Source organism: Oncorhynchus clarkii, chromosome 16 (genome assembly GCF_045791955.1).
Source record: "Oncorhynchus clarkii lewisi isolate Uvic-CL-2024 chromosome 16, UVic_Ocla_1.0, whole genome shotgun sequence".
NCBI classification, from domain to species: domain Eukaryota; kingdom Metazoa; phylum Chordata; class Actinopteri; order Salmoniformes; family Salmonidae; genus Oncorhynchus; species Oncorhynchus clarkii.
Genome location: NC_092162.1, coordinates 49,753,118 through 49,773,979, shown reverse-complemented (window position 1 = coordinate 49,773,979; position 20,862 = coordinate 49,753,118).

Genomic DNA, 20,862 nt, shown 5'->3' with positions numbered 1-20,862 from the left:
CTCAGACAGGAGACGAGGAGCGCGCAGGACTTCGCGTTGGAGTTTAGGACCCTAGCTGCTGGTGCTGGGTGGAATGACAGGGCCCTGATGGACCATTACCGGTGTAGTCTCCGGGAGGACGTCCGCCGGGAGCTGGCTTGCAGGGACACAACTCTCTCCCTGGATGAACTAATAGACATGTCTATTCGATTGGACAACCTGCTAGCTGCCCGCGGGCGTTCAGAAGGGGTCCTGTTAATTCCACCGTCCAGCTCTCCCACTCCCACTCCGATGGAGTTGGGAGGAGCTGCATCTAGGGGGATCAGAGGGGGCTCCTCCTGCTCCTATTGTGGACAGAGAGGACACACTTCGGACCGGTGTTGGAGGAGTCCCTCTGGGAGTCGAGATGGTCGGCAGAGCGCTCCTCGGCCACCCCAGGTGAGTAAGCACCAAACTCACCCAGAGCTCCCTGTTGGTCACATGTTTTTGTTAATTTTTTTCCCTGCATTTTTCCCCTCTCTTCAGCATAAGGCGCTAGTCGATTCAGGCGCAGCTGTGAGTTTTATGGATCGTGGACTCGCCCGTAAATTGGGTATTCCGTTAGTGCAGATAGACCCACCTGTCCCCGTGCACTCCTTAGATAGCCGACCGCTAGGGTCAGGGCTGGTCAGGGAGGCCACGATTCCGCTGGACATGGTAACGCAGGGGAATCATAGGGAGAGGATCAGTTTCTACCTTATTGATTCACCTGGGTTTCCGGTGGTGTTGGGGGTTCCCTGGCTGGCTATTCACAATCCCCTTATTTCCTGGAAACAGGGGGCTCTTAAGGGGTGGTCAGACGAGTGTTCAGAGAGGTGTTTAGGAGTTTCCATCGGTGCCACGACGGTGGAGAGTCCAGACCAGGTTTCCACCGTGCGCATTCCCCCCGAATATGCCGATTTGGCTATCGCTTTTAGTAAGAGGAAAGCGACCAAATTACCACCCCATCGACGGTGGGATTGCGTGATAAACCTCCTGGAGAACGCTGCACTTCCCCGGAGTCATGTGTACCCACTGTCACAGGAGGAGACGCTGGCTATGGAAACATATGTCACGGAAGCTCTGAGACAGGGGTACATTCGGCCCTCCATGTCACCCGTCTCCTTGAGTTTCTTTTTTGTGAGGAAAAAGGAGGGAGGTCTGCGTCCGTGCATTGATTATCGAGGTCTCAATTCGATCACAGTGGGTTTTAGTTATCCGCTACCTCTCATCGCTACGGCGGTGGAATCATTCCACGGAGCGCGTTTCTTCACAAAACTGGACCTCAGGAGCGCGTATAATCTGGTGCGTATTCGGGGAGGAGACGAGTGGAAAACAGCGTTTAGTACCACATCAGGCCACTATGAGTACCTCGTCATGCCGTATGGGTTGAAAAATGCTCCAGCCGTCTTTCAATCCTTTGTAGATGAGATTCTCAGGGACTTGCACGGGCAGGGTGTGGTAGTCTATATTGATGACATCTTGATTTATTCTGCCACACGCGCCGCGCATGTTTCCCTGGTGCGCAAGGTTCTTGGGCGACTGCTGGAGCATGACCTATACGTCAAGGCTGAGAAATGTGTGTTCTCCAAACCAGCCGTTTCTTTCTTGGGTTATCGCATTTCCAGCTTGGGGATGATGATGGAGTGTGACCGCGTTAACGCCGTGCGTAATTGGCCGACTCCGACCACGGTAAAGGAGGTGCAGCGGTTTTTAGGGTTTGCCAATTACTACCGGAGGTTTATCCGGTGTTTTGGCCAAGTAGCGGCGCCCATTACCTCACTGCTGAAGGGAGGGCCGGTGCGTTTGCGGTGGTCAGCAGAGGCTGATGGAGCCTTCAACCAGTTGAAGGCACTGTTCACTGGGGCTCCCGTGTTGGCGCATCCGGACCCTTCGTTAGCATTCATAGTGGAGGTGGATGCGTCCGAGGCTGGGGTTGGAGCCGTGCTGTCTCAGCGCTCGGGTACGCCACCGAAGCTCCGTCCCTGCGCTTTCTTTTCTAAGAAGCTGGGTCCGGCAGAGCGGAACTATGATGTGGGGGACCGGGAGTTACTAGCTATGGTAAAGGCCCTGAAGGTGTGGAGACACTGGCTAGAGGGGGCTAAACACCCTTTTCTCATCTGGACTGATCACCGTAATCTGGAGTATATTCGTGCAGCGAGGAGACTGAATCCGCGCCAGGCTAGGTGGGCCATGTTCTTTACACGTTTTAGATTTACGATCTCTTACAGACCAGGTTCCCTCAACACTAAGGCCGACGCGCTGTCCCGTCTCTATGACACCGAGGACCGGTCTATCGAACCCACTCCCATCCTTCCTGCTTCTCGGCTGGTGGCCCCAGTGGTATGGGAGGTGGACGCGGACATCGAGCGGGCGTTGAGGGTTGAACCTGCGCCTGCACAGTGTCCGACTGGCAGAAGTTACGTACCGCTTGGTGTCCGTGATAAGTTGATTCGGTGGGCTCACACACTACCGTCTGCGGGTCATCCGGGGATCGATAGGACAGTGCGGGGTCTTAGAGGGAAATACTGGTGGCCCACCTTAGCTAGGGATGTGAGGCTCTATGTCTCTTCCTGTTCGGTATGCGCCCAGAGTAAGGCTCCTAGGCACCTTCCTAGAGGGAAGTTACAGCCCCTCCCGGTTCCACAACGGCCATGGTCCCATCTCTCGGTAGATTTCCTTACTGATCTTCCCCCTTCTCAGGGGAACACTACCAGTCTGGTCGTTGTGGATCGGTTCTCTAAGTCCTGCCGTCTCCTTCCATTGCCTGGTCTCCCTACGGCCCTACAGACTGCAGAGGCTCTTTTTACCCACGTCTTCCGGCACTATGGGGTCCCAGAGGATATCGTCTCCGATCGGGGTCCCCAGTTCACTTCTCGGGTTTGGAAGGCGTTTATGGAGCGTCTGGGGATCTCGGTCAGCCTTACCTCTGGTTATCACCCCGAAAGTAATGGGCAGGTGGAGAGAGTAAACCAGGAAGTGGGCAGGTTTCTGAGGTCGTATTGCCAGGACCGGCCAGGAGAATGGGCAAGGTACGTCCCATGGGCAGAGTTAGCCCAGAATTCTCTTCGGCATTCGTCCACGAATATGTCGCCATTCGAATGTGTACTGGGTTACCAGCCGGTCCTGGCTCCGTGGCATCAGAGTCAGACCGAGGCTCCTGCGGTGGAGGAGTGGGTACAGCGCTCTAGAGAGACCTGGCGGGCAGTCCAGGATTCTCTCAGGCAGGCCAGTGAACAGCAGAAGAGAGACGCTGACCGCCACCGCAGTGAGGCCCCGGTGTTCGCACCAGGGGACAGGGTCTGGCTCTCGACCCGAAACCTGTCCCTCCACCTGCCCTGCCGGAAGCTGGGGCCGCAGTGTGTGGGGCCATTTAAAGTCCTGAGGAGGATAAACGAGGTGTGTTATAGATTGCAACTTCCCTCTTATTATCGTATTAACCCCTCGTTTCATGTGTCTCTCCTCAGGCCGGTGGTAGCTGGTCCCCTACAAGACGGTGGACTCGAGACGCCGGGTGAGGGGCCTGCAGTACCTCGTGGACTGGGAGGGGTACGGTCCGGAGGAGAGGTGCTGGGTACCGGGGAGGGACATTTTAGATCCTTCCCTCTTGAGGGATTTCCATCGCCTCCACCCGGATCGCCCTGCGCCTCGTCCTCCGGGTCGTCCTCGAGGCCGGGGTCGGCGCGCTGCGGGAGCCGCGCGTCAGGGGGGGGGTACTGTCACGAACCTCGCCGAGGATGGTGCCTCTTCCTGTTCGGGCGGTGCTCGGCGGTCGTCGTCGCCGGCCTATTAGCTGCCATCGATTCCCTTTCCGTTTGTTTTGGGTTATTGGTTAATTGGGTACACCTGTTTTGTATTAGGATTTGTTTGTAGGGTATTTAGGGGCACTAGGCCCGCTGGGTATTTGTGCTGGCTTGTTTTTGTTACTCTGTGTTTTGTTGGTGTGATTTATTCTTGTATCTATTCTCCGGACTGTTTAGTCCTGTTGTTGTTTTGGACTAGCAACGTATTTACGCCCTGTGTGTTGGCGTGACTGTTTTTGTTGCGCTGGGGAATAAATCTGAGGAAAACGACTGAACCCTGCTCTCTGCGCCTGATTCCACCCACCACACCTAGTAGATCGTAACAAGTATAAATGTTGCATTTTGTATAGACATAGATATAAAAAATATCTTTGTAGCTCAGACAGTCCTTTGAAGTTTAGGCAGATATTTTAAATGGTCAATAAAGACAGTATATGTTTCTGCTGTAGGACTACAAGTCCCAGGTGTGAAGTATAAATCATTATTTTTTCATCATCCAACGGCTGCTTGGTTAAATTTTGCTCTGAAGACACGTTCTGCTATTTCTCTCAGAATCCACTGATATACTGTACAGTACGTTTGCTTCTTTATGATGGCTAAAATGTTTACACTAATGATAAGAGAACACAGGTTTCAGCCACAGAATGATGTTGTCAGTTATGTGGCAAAGTCGATTATGTCATGACATCTTGATGTCTCTCAGTGTATGTATGAAGTGATCATATCCCTAGCTGAGGGCTATTGTTGATACAACCCAGCATCTTGTGCGTCACTGCTATGATATAAGTCTAGTGTCCCAGGATATCTACATTACTTCAGAAGAATGTTAATGACTGGACCTAAGTAGATACAAGTTTATACAGTAGATTCAAAGCTTCTTCCCTCCATTGACATTACAAGATCTGACAGAATCTTCTGGAATGTCAAGCCAATAAACTCTTTCTAAACCACAACACAAACCATTACACTCGGTTTGGTTTGCATTTCAGATCTTCATAGGCTGTAGGGGGCAACGAGGTGAGAGCATTTTTAGAAAGAAACGCTTGCGGTTTGATGTCCACATTTGGGGCTATTGACTGGCTTGCTTTTGGAGACAATAATCAGGGTGCGATGTCACAGGCACACAGCAGATCTACCTCTGAGAATAGATTAGTTTGAGCCGAGAGTCATTGGTATTCCTGTCCTCACAGGCCTTAGCTAGACAGACAGGACGGGGCTGCTTTTTCTTCTAGGGTCAGTGGTGGGAGGGAATGAGAGACAGAAAGGTGGTGGACAAAGAGAGAGAGAGAGGGAGGGAATGGGAGAGGGAAAACGAGAAAGAAAAAAATGGAGGGACGGAGGGAGAGAAAGAGAGAGTGAGATGGAGGGAACGAGAGAGACGGAAAGAAAGACAGAGGGGGATAGATAAATGGGAAAAGGGAGAGAGTTTCTAACAAGGCTGGCGGTACTGTCATCTTCACATGTGTTACCGCTTGACAGGAACCCTCACAAGACACATTTTTGTTGTTGTTGCCAGAATAGATATCTACTACGTACCGTGCATACTTTGGACTGTTTGGAATCCATCTGAGTATTTGTTACTGTCTAAATAGGTGCGTGTGCTTCTGAGCCTTTGTGTGTATTGTATTGTGTAGAAATGTATTCTATAGAAAACCACATTCAAATCTATTATTACCACGTCAACTTCAGATGAGCTCTTATGAATTAACACTACGCAACGTTTATCACCCCCAGCACATAGAATGGAGTGGTTATTAAAAGTTCATCATATTCCTGAAGAATTAGCCTGCTTTCATTTTTTATGGCAGACTGAAGTCTCATGGTGGGGTGGCAGTGGCGGTGGTGAAGACGACGACGGCGGCTCAGCCGGATGACTCATTTGGACGGTATAAAAAGACCACCGTTCTGTCAGCGGTCTGATCAAAGGCAAGAGGCTGCTCATGTTGTGAAAGAGAACTTATAATGCATTCTCACACAGCCGACGACAGAGGCAAAGCTGCCTATTTATTTCCACTGAGCGCATAATGAGAAGACTAGTGAACTAGTTTGTTTGCCCAAGACTAAATAAGCATTAGTGTAACATTAGTGTATTCTCATCCCCCCCCCCCTCCCCCCCGTTAGCTTAATTTTTATATTTTGTAGAGCGTCACGAATGTGTCTCCCTTCCTTCAAGAGTGGATTTACTCCTTAAGCGTGCTCAATGCAAATCAAGTTTAGAGCCTCCTCCATTTCGTCAGCAGCCTGGCTAAATTTGTATGGATTTTTTTTATTTCCTTCTAGTAAGCCGAAGGCCTTTCATAATGATCTCTTCATGGCTGTTCGGCGCCGATGATTCATTTATTGGTGTTGACTTATTGTCCAAAAACAGTTGTTTCTACACCACAGATCATAGTTCAGGTTCACTAACCTAGACCTGTGTTTCTTCTTTTTGCTCTCATTAGCTCACTCCGTTGCTCAGAAGGATAGGGTGTCTGTGGCCTCCTTCCTCCTCTGTTGCTCAGAGGGATAGGTTGTCTGTGGCCTCCTTCCTCTTCTGTTGCTCAGAGGGATAGGTTGTCTGTGGCCTCCTTCCTCCTCTGTTGCTCAGAGGGATAGGGTGTCTGTGGCCTCCTTCCTCCTCTGTTGCTCAGAGGGATAGGTTGTCTGTGGCCTCCTTCCTCTTCTGTTGCTCAGAGGGATAGGTTGTCTGTGGCCTCCTTCCTCCTCTGTTGCTCAGAGGGATAGGTTGTCTGTGGCCTCCTTCCTCCTCTGTTGCTCAGAGGGATAGGTTGTCTGTGGTCTCCTTCCTCCTCTGTTGCTCAGAGGGATAGGTTGTCTGTGGCCTCCTTCCTCCGCTGTTGCTCAGAGGGATAGGTTGTCTGTGGCCTCCTTCCTCCGCTGTTGCTCAGAGGGATAGGTTGTCGGTGGCCTCCTTCCTCCTCTGTTGCTCAGAGGGATAGGTTGTCTGTGGCCTCCTTCCTTTTCTGTTGCTCAGAGAGATAGGTTGTCTGTGGCCTCCTTCCTCCTCTGTTGCTCAGAGGGATAGGTTGTCTGTGGCCTCCTTCCTCCTCTGTTGCTCAGAGGGATAGGTTGTCTGTGGCCTCCTTCCTCCTCTGTTGCTCAGAGGGATAGGTTGTCTGTGGCCTCCTTCCTCCTCTGTTGCTCAGAGGGATAGGTTGTCTGTGGACTCCTTCCTCCTCTGTTGCTCAGAGGGATAGGTTGTCTGTGGCCACCTCTGTTGCCAGGCATTGTTCTTTTTTCCACTTTTATGCCCTTTGGCTTGTATTGACCCCCAGGCTGAGACTTGAATTCTGAGGTAAGCACCTACTGCCACCTGAAAACCTGCTACAGAGCCTTGCAAAAGTATTCATCCCCCTTGGCGTTTTTCCTACTTTGTTGCATTACAACCTGCCATTTAAATTGATTTTTATTTGGATTTCATGTAATGGACATACACAAAATAGTCCAAATTGGTGAAGTGAAATGAAATGTAATAAACGTAAAGGTGGTGGGTGCATATGTATGCTATGAAGCCCCTACATAAGATCTGGTGCAACCAATTATCTTCAGAAGTCACATAATTAGTTAAATAAAGTCCACCTGTGTGCAATCTAAGTGTCGCATGATCTCTCTCTCTCTCTCTCTCTCTCTCTCTCTCTCTCTCTCTCTCTATATATATATATATATACATGCATACATACATATATATTTACCTGTTCTGAAAGGCCCCAGAGTCTGCAACACCACTAAGCAAGCGACACCGTGAAGAACAAGGAGCTCTCAAACAGGTCAGGAAAAAAGTGGAGAAGTACAGATCAGGGTTGGGTTTAAAAAAAATATCCGAAACGTATTAACCTGCCAAGAGAGGGCCGCCCAACAAAACTCTGTCCATTGGACCACTTTAAGCCGTACACTCCACAGAGCTGGGCTTTATGGAAGAGTGGACAGAAAAAGCCATTGCTTAAAGAAAACAATAAACAAGCGCGTTTGGTGTTCGCCTAAAGGCATGTGGGAGACTCCCCAAACATATGGAAGAAGGTATTCTGGTCAGATGAGACTAACATTGAGGATTTTGGAAATCAAGGAAAAAGCTATGTCTCGCGCAAACCCAACACCTCTCTCTCATCACCCCGCGAAGACCATCCACAGTGAAGCATAGTGGTTGCAGCATCATGCTATGGGGATGTTTTTCATCAGCAGGGACTGGGAAACTGGTCAGAATTGAAGGAATGATGGATGAAGCTAAATACAGGGAAATTCTTGAGGGAAACCTGTTTCAGGCTTCCATAGATTTGAGCCTGGGACGGAGATTCAACTTCCAGCAGGACAATGATCCTAAGCATACTGCTAAACAACACTTGAGTGGTTTAACAGGAAACATTTACATTTTTGGAATGGCCTAGTCAAAGCCCAGGCCTCAATCCAATTGAGAATCTGTGGTATGACTTAAAGATTGCTACACCAGCAGAACCCATCCAACTTGAAGGAGCTGGAGCAGTTTTGCCATGAAGAATGGGCAAAAATCCCAGTGGCTAGATGTGCCAAGCTTATAGAGACATACCCCAAGAGACTTGCAGCTGTAATTGATGCAAAAGGTGTCTCTACAAAGTATTAGTTACACACTCAAGTTCTGTTTTTGTCTTATTTATTGTTTGTTTCACAATAACAAATATTTTGCATCTTCAAAGTGGTAGGCATGTTGTGTAAATCTGATGATACAAACCCCCCAACAAAAATATATTTTAATTCCAGGTTAAAAGGCAACAAAATAGGAAAAATGCCAAGGGGGGTGAATACTTTCTCAAGCCACTGTATCTCTTCGTCCTCTATTCACAGTGGAGGATGAAGTTGCCTCTAGTTACATTTCATTAAGCATTGGTCAGTGGTGCATTTTTCTCCCCTAATGGGAAAGGTTAGGAGGGTAGGCTGATCCTAGATCTGTGACTAAGGGAGACCTCCACCGGAAGCTATCCTCAGATGGCCAGCGTGACATTTATGCACAGTTCTGAGGACACTAGGCTTTATAATGGACATGCTATGATGGAATATTATAACTGTCTGTTCCAAGCCTGTGTTTTGTTTGGAAAAAAGGACAAATGCAGAATAAAAACAGTCCATTCATCAGATTATTCTAATCCCCAAATGGTAAATCTGAATCTCATTGTCACGCTCATCTTATTTACTTTGAGGCCTTACGAAAACATGACCCATTCAATTGTCAATGGGGTCAGAACTATTTAAGACAGTCCATTCCTTGAGGGGTATGATAAGTAACATAAAAAATTGTATGTATTCTGTCCTATCCAAGAAAACATTTCAAATGTGAAACCAATAGCAAATGGATAGCGACCCAGTTCACCCTACTGCGTTTATATCCTTTAATTTGTTCTTCCCTTATTTTCATGTCATGTGGGTATGGCCGGCGAAAAAAGGGGTAGAGAATACATGAGATAAAACAATTTCTAAGCGAGTAAATCCTCCAGTGACAAACTGAGATCTGATTTAGATTTGAATGAAGCGAGTGCCAGGGAACATGCTCCATTGAATGTGCAGTTCCTGCAATATCATCCTCGGTGGGGAGAAAAGCGAATGAAAGATGGCGAGTCCCAATAGACCTTACACATAGTATCAATTCTGAGAGAGAGAGAGAGAGAGAGAGAGAGAGAGAGAGAGAGAGAGAGAGAGAGACAGAAAGAGAGGGAGAAAGAGAGAGAGAGACAGAGAGAGAAAGAGAGAGAGAGGGAGAAAGAGAGAGAGTGAGTTCCAGGCTGAAGACAATCTGAGCCACACTGGAGGAGTCTAGACAGCTTTGGCTGAATTCAGCTTGAAGGGAATATATTTCATACAGTAATAATTCCACACTGTATATAACATTGAATAATCCATGTGCTCAGTAAATTTGACTCCATTTATCCGCGCTATCTATCCAATTCCCTGAGGGTATCGGACAGAGGGAGAAGGACTAGCTATAATATAACGAAAATACCACCTAGTTAGACCTTGGCCTTGACCTACAACCTCCACAGTTTGTCTGAACTGGACAGCAAATCAAATCAAATTGTATTGTTTCTGGAACTGTGTCATTACGCACACCTGGTCCCCATTCCCACTGATTGTAGTTGTATAAATGTGCCCTTTGTTTCTCCATTGGGCTGTCAATTATTGTTCCAATGTCTGATGGTTGTATGAGTACCTGTGCCTTGATGTTTTGGCTTTTGTGCCGCATGTATTGTGCAGATGATTACGGGTCTCGTCCTGTGTTGTATCATTGTGCACTTGTTTGTGTTCGGGTCTCGTCCCGTGTATTTATTTGAGGTACTCCTCGCTCTTTTGTTTGGGTCTCAACACTGTGTTTTGTATAGTGTTTGTTTGGGCTTCATCCCCGTGCCTTTACATGGCACGCTGTAATTTGGGTAAATAAAAACACCTATTACGCATTCCTGCGCCGGTCTCCCGATCCCTTTACACCAACGTGACAAAAGCAGACAGCACCATTTCTTGTTTTTAAAATTGATGGATAGCCAGGGGCACACTCAAACACTCATTAATTACAAAAGATGCACTTGTGTTTAGTGTGTCCGCCAGACAAGAGGCAGTAGGGATAATCACATGTTCTCTTGCTATGTTTGTGCATTTTACAATTTTCCTGTCCTGCTAAGCATTCAAAATGTAACTAGTACTTTTGGTTGTCAGAAAAAATGTATGGAGTAAAAGTACAATATTTTATTTAGGAATGTAGTGAAGTGAAAGTTGTCAAAAAATATAAAAAGTAAAGTACAGATAGCCTAAAAAATTACTATAAAGTATTTTTACCTAAGTACTTTACACCACTGACTACCAAGTCAATGTGTGGGGGTACAGGTTAGTCGAGGTATGGGGGGGGGGGGGGGGGGGGGGGTCACTGTAAATAGTCCAGTTGGCCATTTGATACATTTTTCAGCAGTCTTCTGGCTTGGAGGTAGAAGCTGTTAAGGAGCCTTTAGGACCTAGACTTGGCACTCCGGTACAGCTTGCCGTGCGGTAGCAGAAAGAACAGTCTATGGGTGACTGGAGTCTTTGACAATTTTTAGGGCCTTCCTCTGACATTGCCTAGTACGTAGAACCTGGATGACAGGACGCTTGGTCCCAGTGATATACTGGGCTGTACGCACTACCCTATGTAGCGCCTTACGATCGAATGCCGGGCAGTTGCCATACCAGGCAGTGATGCAACCGGCCAGGATGCTCTCAATGGTGCAGCCGTAAAACTTTTTTAGAATCTGGGGACCCATGCCAAATTTTTTCAGTATCCTGAGGGGGAAAATGTGTTGTCGTGCCTTCCTCATTTTTTAAAAACCTTTATTTAACTAGGCAAGTCAGTTAAGAACAAATTCTTATTTTTAATGACGGCCTAGGAACAGTGGGTTAACTGCCTGTTCAGGGGCAGAACGACAGATTTGTACCTTGTCAGCTTGGGGATTAGAACAATGCTCTAACCACTAGGCTACCCTGCCGCCCCTCATCAAATCAAATCAAATTTATTTATATAGCCCTTCGTACATCAGCTGATATCTCAAAGTGCTGTACAGAAACCCAGCATAAAACCCCAAACAGCAAGCAATGCCGGTGTAGAAGCACGGTGGCTAAGAAAAACTCCCTAGAAAGGCCAAAACCTAGGAAGAAACCTAGAGAGGAACCAGGCTATGTGGGGTGGCCAGTCCTCTTCTGGCTGTGCCGGGTGGAGATTATAACAGAACATGGTCAAGATGTTCAAATGTTCATAAATGACCAGCATGGTCAAATAATAATAAGGCAGAACAGTTTAAACTGGAGCAGCAGCACAGTCAGGTGGACTGGGGACAGCAAGGAGTCATCATGTCAGGTATTCCTGGGGCATGGTCCTAGGGCTCAGGTCCTCCGAGAGAGAGAAAGAAAGAGAGAATTAGAGAGAGCATATGTGGGATGGCCAGTCCTCTTCTGGCTGTGCCGGGTGGAGATTATAACAGAACATGGCCAAGATGTTCAAATGTCTTGGTGACTGTCTTGGTGTGTTTGGACCATGATAGTTCGTTGGTGATGTGGATACCAAGGAACATGAAACTCTCGACCTGCTCCACTACAGCCCCATCGATGTTAATGGGGGCCTGTTTGTACCTCCTTTTCTTGTAGCCCACAATCAGCTCATTTGTCTTGTTCACATTGAGGGAGAGGTTGCTGTCCTGGCACCACACTGCCAGGTCTCTGACCTCCTCCCTATAGGATGTCTCATCGTTGTCAGTGATCATGCCTACTACAGTACAGTACTACAGTACTGTTAACTTAATGACGGTGTTGGAGTCGTGCTTGGCCATGCAGTCGTGGGTGAACAGGGAGTACAGGAGGGGACTAAGCACGCACCCCTGAGGGGCCCCAGTGTTGAGGATCAGAGTGGCAGATGTGTTGTTGCCTACCCTTACCACCTAGGGGCGGCCCGTCAGGAAGTCCAGGATCCAGTTGCAGAGGGAGGTGTTTGGCCAGCAGCATACCACCCTGCATACCACTGCTAGCTTGCTAAGCAGGGTTGGTCCTGGTCAGTTCCTGGATGGGAGACCAGATGCTGCTGGAAGTGGTGTTGGAGGGTCAGTAGGAGGCACTCTTTCCTCTGGTCTAAAAAAATACCCCAATGCCCCGGGGCAGTGAATGGTGGACACTGCCCTTTGTAGGGTGCCCTCTTTCGGATGGGATGTTAAACCGGTGTCCTGACTCTCTGAGGTCATTAAAAGATCCCATGGTACTTATCGTACGAGTAGGGTTGTTAACCCCGGTGTCCTGGCTAAATTCCCAATCTGACCCTCAAACCATCACGGTCACCTAATAATCCCCAGTTTACAATTGGCTCATTCATCCCCCTCCTCTCCCCTGTAACTATTCCCCAGGTCGTTGCTGCAAATGAGAACGTGTTCTCAGTCAATTTACCTGTTAAAATAACGGATAAATACAATTTGTCCCAGGGTCCTTAGCTTAGTGATAAGCTTTGTGGGCACTATGGTGTTGAACGCTGAGCTGTAGTCAATGAACAGCATTCTCACATAGGTGTTATTTTTGTTGAGGTGGGAAAGGGCAGTGTGGAGTGCGATTGAGATGGCATCATCTTTGGATCTGTTGGGGCAGAATGCGAATTGGAGTGGGTCTAGGGTTTCCGGAATGATGATGTTGATGTGATTCATGACCAGCATTTCACAACACTTCATGGCTACCAACATGAGTGCTATGGGGCGGTAGTCATTTAAGAAGGTTACCTTTGCTTTCTTGGGCACATGGACTATGGTGGTCTTCCTTAAACATGTAGGTAATACAGACTCGGTCAGAGAGAGGTTGAAAATATCAGTGAAGACACTTGCCAGTTGGTCCATGCATGCTCTAAGTACACGCCCTGGTAATCCGTCTGGCCCCACGGCCTTGTGAATGTTGACCTGCTTAAAGGTCTTGCTCACATCGGCTACGGAGAGCGTGATCACACAGTCTTCCGGAACAGCTGGCGCTCTCATGCATGCTTCAGTGTTGCTTGCCTCAAAGCAAGCATAAAAGGCATTTAGCTCATCTGTTAGGCTCACGTCACTGGGCAACTCGCAGCTGTGTTTCCCTTTGTAATACGTAATAGTTTGCAAGCCCTGCCACATCTGACGAGCATCAGAGCCGGTGTAGTACGATTCAATCTTAGTCCTATATTGACGCTTTGCCTGTTTGTTGGTTCGTCTGAGGGTATAGTGGGATGTTTAATAAGGGCCCGGATTAGTGTACCGCTCCTTGAAAGCGGCAGCTCTAGCCTTTAGCTCATGCGGATGTTGCCTGTAATCCATGGCTTCTGGTTGGGATATGTACACACGGTCACTGTGGGGATGATGTTGTTGATGCACTTATTGATGAAAACGGTAACAGAGGTGGCATACTCCTCATTGCCATTGGATGAGTCCCGGAACATATTCCAGTCTGTTCTAGCAAAACAAACCTGTAGTGAACCATCCGTGTCATCTGACCACTTACGTATTGAGCGAGTCACTGGGACTTCTTGCTTTAGTTTTTTCATGTACGCAGGATTCAGGTGGATAGAATTATGGTCAGATTTGCTAACTGGAGGGCGAGGGAGAGCTTTGTATGCGTCTCTGTATGTGGAGTAAAGGTGGTCTAGAGTTTTTTTCCCTTGCAAATATGAAATGCTGGTTGAAATGTGGTAAAATGGTTTTAAGTTTACCTGCAGTAAAGTCCCAGGCTACTAGGAGCGCCGCTTCTGGATGAGCATTTTCTTATGAGCATTTTGCTTATGGCCTTATACAGCTCATTGAGTGTGGTCTTAGTGCCAGCATCAGTTTGTGGTGGTAGATAGATAGCTACAAATAACTCTCTTGGTAGATAGTGTTGTCTACAGCTTATCATGAGGTACTCCACCTCAGGTGAGCAATACCTCAAGACTTCTTTAATATTATACATTGCGCGCCATTTTAAACTTGATACAACCTGTCACTCCCACGCTTTATTCTTACCCATTCTAACCCCTATTCCAACTATAGACCTTTTACCATCTTTAACATGACCTCTCCCTCTTCAGTCAGGTCTCTCCGGCTACAAACTCCCAGCTGAACCACCCAGGGCTCGACTTCAGTACAACAGCATCGTGGGCCTTGTCATACGGTGGTCCCTTTCTCTCCACCTCAGGGGACTGGTTGTCAGATAGATGGGCCGTGGTAAAGACGTGAGAAGCAGAGCTCACTGACAGACTCCTGGATGAGGTAGTGAGACGCTCGATTCAGCCACAGGGAGAAGAGGGGTGGAGGGATACTCTCGGTTGCCTGGATAGATATCCCTAATTTACTGTAACCACAAACCTCTGGCTAGACATAACAATGGTAACACATTAAATTAAGGGGTGAAGATGGATTGTGTCGCAAAGGTGGAGATGGAGGAGGAAAGAGACAAGGCAGAAAGGACCATGGTGACCTTGATATGCTCGGATCTTAACAATAGAGCGCATTGAATGAGGCGATGTGACAATACCCATTGAAAGTACAATATTTTCAAAAAGTTGGTTTGAATGTTTGACTTCAAAAGGGTGCCAGATGGGTTTTTCATGCTGGCAATCTGTGTTAGCAATGTGTGAGTTTTCATGCGTACTGTTTGCTGCACAAATAAAGCTCTTTCCCTCTCCTCACTAACACAGAAAGGTCACTTTGTGGGAGGAGCGTCAACATCTAACAACACATCAGCAGAACAAGGAGACAAGGAGACCATTGGAAAGGTTGCTGGGAGCCAGTTGAATGTTCAATCTTTATCAGCGGGAAACCAAATCTAAAGTGGGAATTGAAAGGAGCATTAACTTGGAGCCTTCCAAACTACAAAGAGCATAAAATGGATCATTAGGCCAGAGTCCAGGCCGGGTTGTAGCAACTCTCTCCAGCAGTTGGCATGGATTTGCAGTAGGCCCAACGACCAGGTGTCCATAAAGGTGCCTGCGAAGACCAACAATAAACATAAGAGGTGGTGGAAGTAGCATTTGATGGAGCACTGGAGCTTGATATAGTAATTCTATACAGTCACTCTCCTTGACCTCTAGCAGCTGTGTGATGGCTCAGCTGGGCTCAGAGGTGTGAATGTGGCATGGTTTATATGCTTAGTCATAATATATGGTAGCAGTAGCAATGTTGTTTTCCATTGCACTGTGAGCAACGGAGCTGTCCGTGGTACCAAGTCTATGAGAAAGCATGTGCTGGTGCTGTCCGTGGTACCAAGCCTATGAGAAAGCATGTGCGGGTGCTATCCATGGTACCACCCTATGCAAAAGCATGTAGCCTGATCATGCTGTCTGGGGCACCATCATATGCAAAGTCATATAATGGTGCTGTCAGTGGTACCAAAGCTGAGCAGTCATTTCACAGTGTTGTCCATGGCACGTGGTGAGATGGCATGATATCAATCTTTTTCACACACACCAACAGAATGTGGGATTTGAGCTGGCCTATAACACAAAAGCGATGTCAATTCCGTGCACATTTTCAGATGAGTACCTCTCTCCCAAAGAAATGAGTTTGAGAAGTTAACCAAGCCGCTGCTCCATAAAACACTCATTCTTTCTCTTTTAGAACTACCATTCCATCAAATGTATCCCAAACAACCATGGCTGAGGCAGAGGACATTACTAAAGACTATTTTGAATAATGTCCTGCTAAAGCACAAATGCTATTTGCTGATGGTGGAGTGCTCTGGCATATCTTTAAAGGGGGGAAAGTATCGCTTTAGGGGTGAACAGGGAATGCAAAATAAATACATCAATCGTATAATTCCCACAGGACAAATGAAACAGGGAGTGTTTTGGGATAAAATGAGAGGGAGGGACAACGCAATAATACAACTATCCTCAGACTAGTAATCAAATGCATAAAAATGGCAATATCAAAAGAATCCTCGGGCAATGAGCAAAAAAAGAATAGCCCTGCAATGGCACAAATCACGACTGTCATTTGCATTTGTGTGAGAAAGTAACGATGCGATCATAAAACAAAACTTGGCACCAAGGAGACTACACAGTAGTCCAATAAAGTAATAAAACATTTATCATAATACTAACGAATAATAGAGACAACTCAATGGTTGTAATTTTGTGGCACAGACGGAATTCCGTGGCAACAGTTTAACTAGCTCATCAGTGCAGTGGATTTGATTTGATAGTGTGATAGCATACAGGACATGATGTGAAATATGTAAAACAAAATATCTCCATGCCTCACCTTTCAGGTACAGAAGGTCCCACAAGGAGGAAAATATGTGTTTATTACACACAAGCTTGGTATCAAAAAACACACGGATGGGTCCAAACATGATCACTTCTTCAGGTAAATACTTGATTCATTCTTACTTTACAATATCACTAGTCTAGCACTAGTCTAGTATCACTAGTACTTTACAATATCACTAGTCTAGTATCACTAGTACTTTACAATATCACTAGTCTAGTATCACTAGTACTTTACAATATCACTAGTCTAGCACTAGTCTAGTATCACTAGTACTTTACAATATCACTAGTCTAGTATCACTAGTACTTTACAATATCACTAGTCTAGCACTAGTCTAGTATCACTAGTACTTTACAATATCACTATACATACTATACATATCACTACACATACTGGTACCCAGGCTACAATACATCTAGTGACAATACAACTACATACCTTTCCCTGACAATATATGAAACTTAATTTATTAAATGGGGCTGCATGGCTTCATAAAGTAGATGAGGCAAACACGGTCAGATCACACAGCTACTCTCAGTCCAGTGTGTATGGAAGGCAATCCTCTTGTTTGTGTGTGTGTGCTTGCATGTGTCTATTTGCTATCCTCAGTCCTTCATGTCTCCAGTCCTGGCAAAGGGCGACAGGTTCTCAGGCCAACTTGGCGCTGCGCTCCTCTCTGGGCCGTAATTGGGTTCAGCGCCAGAGAGGACTGTGGGTATAATTGGAAAGCACCCAGGAACCTGTGTGGAAGGTTGTCCAGTCCACATCTCTCATTGGGTGTCTCTCTCTCTCTGCTTCAATTATTTCCAATGCGCTGAAACACTCCCGCCACAGGTCCACCGAGGAGGCATCCTGTATTCCACTCCTACAGGAGAGTCAGACCAAAGAGATCCTATAACGTATTTGTAATGTATTCTATATGGCCCAGATTCTGACCTGAATTAAGCGCACATAAATGAAACATTGTTCCCTGTTTATGCACTTTTCTGTCTTTGTGTATTCAGACCTGAACTTAAGCATGAGAATAACATGCTATTCACCTGCTTCTCATTTTGTGTGGAGTTTGAATAAATTATAGTGTGGCGGAGGTGTGTCTACAGATACACTGTATTCTGACCTTGACTTAATTCTCTCATAATTCCACAACACGAAACCATGAATAAGGTCAAGCGAACCTACTTAATTTTTTACGATGTGAACAACTGCATTCTCCATTAACTGTAATTTACAACTTGATAAGAACTATTAACTTCTTGACCATACTTGAGACGCAGACGTCTCAAGTATGCCCCTGGAAATGCAAATGCGCTACGCTAAATGCTAAATGTACTCGTTACAACTCAATCTTTGATCAAAATTCACAAGCAGGGTATTGAATTAAAGCTACACTCGTTGTGAACCTAGCCAGCAAGTCAGATTTTTAAAATGCTTTTCGGCGAAAGCATGAGAAGCTATTATCTGATAGCATGCACCCCCCAAAATGCCAGCACGACACGTAAACAACAGATTTTGCGGTAGCCGGCGCTACCCAAAACGCAGAAATAAAATATAAAACATTCATTACCTTTGACGAGCTTCTTTCTTGGCACTCCTATATGCCCCATAAACATCACTATTGGGTCTTTTTTTCGTTTAAATCGGTCCATATATACCCAAAATAGCTTTGTATGGAAGCTGTGTCATTCAGAAAAAAACATTGTTTTTAAACGCTGCGTAATTTTTTTAAATTAAAAAAGTCGACGATAAACTTTCACAAAACACTTCGAAATCCTTTTGTAATCCAACTTTAGGTATTAGTAAACGTTTATAATCTATCAAAATGATTACAGGGCGATGTATTTTCAATAGGTCTTCGCTTGCAAATCAATGGCTGCTAATGTCTTCTTCAACAACATCCGGGTGAAGACTGGGAAAATGGATGCCAGATAGATGGATTTTCCAACAATTAATTCAATTGAAAATGACGACTATGGCGACATCGTGTGGAATTTGTATGAATTGCAGGCAGGTCGATATTAAATTCTGTTCTCTTTTAACAACTCGTGGAAGTGACTTATGGAAATTATTTTTAGCTTTCAGAGAGCAGTTTTTCTTGCGTTTTTCAATGAAACACACGATCTGTTATAGTCACAGCCGTGATTTAACCAGTTTTATAAACTTCAGAGTGTTTTCTATCCACACATACTAATCATATGCATATACTATATTCCTGGCATGAGTAGCAGGACGCTGAAAAGTTGCGCGATTTTTAACAGAATTTTCGAAAAAGGAGGGGGTAGAAGTAAGAGGTTTTAATAAGGGTAATCAGTTTGGATAAGGGAATTGTAAATATCAATGACACTTGTTGTCATGGATCCTTCAGGAAATGTCATTATGCGCACCTGGCCCCTATTCCCAGTGATTATTAATTGTATAAGTGTGTCCTTGGGTTACCATTGTCCTGCCGATTATTTTTACAATGTCCGTTGGTTTGTGTGAGTACCTGTGCGGTGTGTTTTGGCTTTTGTGCCCTTGTGGATTGCGCAGATGTTTATGGGTCTCGTGTTAATCATTGTGCGCTTGTGTTATTTATTCGCGGTACTCCTTGCTCTTTTGTTTGGGTTTCAACCCCGTGTTTTGTATAGTGTTTGTTTGGTCTTCGTCCCCGTGCCTTTACACGGCACGCAGTAATTTGGGGTATAATTTAAAAAACTATTACGCATTCCTGCGCCTGTCTCCAGACCCTTCATACCAACGTGACACTTGTTTTTCTGAAGCATTTCATCATATCAACTTTCCTACAGTAAAGTTTATGAAATGCTGTGCCATTAGGCAGAATTTAAATTGTACAGCCTTTTAATTTGCAGGGATTGGCACTCTCGGATGTCTTAATTATAGGCTACCCCGACTACCCCGAATTATAGGCTACTCCGTTTCCTATTTCTATTAGGTGAAATATTAGCCACTATCAGTATAGTGGCTAAAAAGGAATGTTTTATATTTTCCTGAGGGTAGTTTTAACGTTCGACTTGGAATTGAATCAACTTTACTGCCCATCCCTGCAAATCAGTAGGCCTAATAATAACACATATTCATCTGCCAATTTACTGTTAGTTCCCTTCAGTTGGTATAGCCGTCACGGCCATGTGGTTGTTGGTATAGCCGTCATGGCCATGTGGTTGTTGGTATAGCCGTCATGGCCATGTGGCCATGTGGTTGCTGCTCCAGATCATTATTAACAGTTGATAATATAAATAAAGACATGTAGGCTAATTGAATTGCTGCAGAGAGCAGACAAAGCTGTACCAGTTTGAACCCAACGCATGGCGAAAAGCCCGTTATGCAACTTCATAAGGTAAGTCTGAATACATGCTTTTAGTTTTCCATGTTGAACAATTTATCGATGAATCTTGAAAAGCTTTCCAAGGATTATTCCATAAGGTTGTGTTTCTAGGATGATATTGGTTCTTGTAAGATATATTACATTTTCTTCCATATCTTTATAATGTTCTTAACTATATCCTTTGAAAATAGACAAGTATAAAGATTCTGGGGATGAGCATGCCCATCTTCAATATGTACCCATTGTTCCCCTTTAGTGCATTCAACTATATGTCGCAAGTAAAAGCCTTGGGTCGCGAGTTGATTCAATTCCAAGTCGAACATTAAAACTACCCTCAGGAAAATGTAAAACATTCCTTTTTATTGTATGAAATGTATTTGCCCATAAAGAATGTCTTTGGTGGGGTAATTGGTTTTACCCAAAAATAGATAAAAACATTGTCAGGCAAAACATTCTAAAGAAGGTTATTCTACCTGCATGATTTATGGGAAGATTATTTAATTCAATAAAATCTGCTTTCATATCGTTGAGCAATGGAATTAAGTTATCTTTATATATTTGTTGTTTGTCACTTATTAAGCATTCTAAATATTTCATATTTTTGTGGTCCACTTAAAGGATTGCTGTAAATCATGAGACATTATTTTTATTTTTATATTGCCATTAATTCATTTCTTTCGACATTAATTTTATAACTTTAGATTTTTGAAAATTCTGAAAATATTTTTAGCAAAGGGGTCATTGAGTTTTCAATACTGGTCAGGTATATCAGGAGATCTGCAAATAAGTTTAGTTTATATTCATGTTTACCAATACTGATACCTGTTACATTTAAATCCTGTCAGATTCTTTCTGCAAGCAGTTTGATTGTCAGTGGAAACAGGAGGGGAGAGAGAACATCCCTGTCTTGTGCCCCTTTCTAAAGCAATTTCATCAGATAATGTATATTCATGTATATTTTTGCTTTAGGATAGTTATACAATAATTGTATACAATTTATTATTTCAGCTGAAAA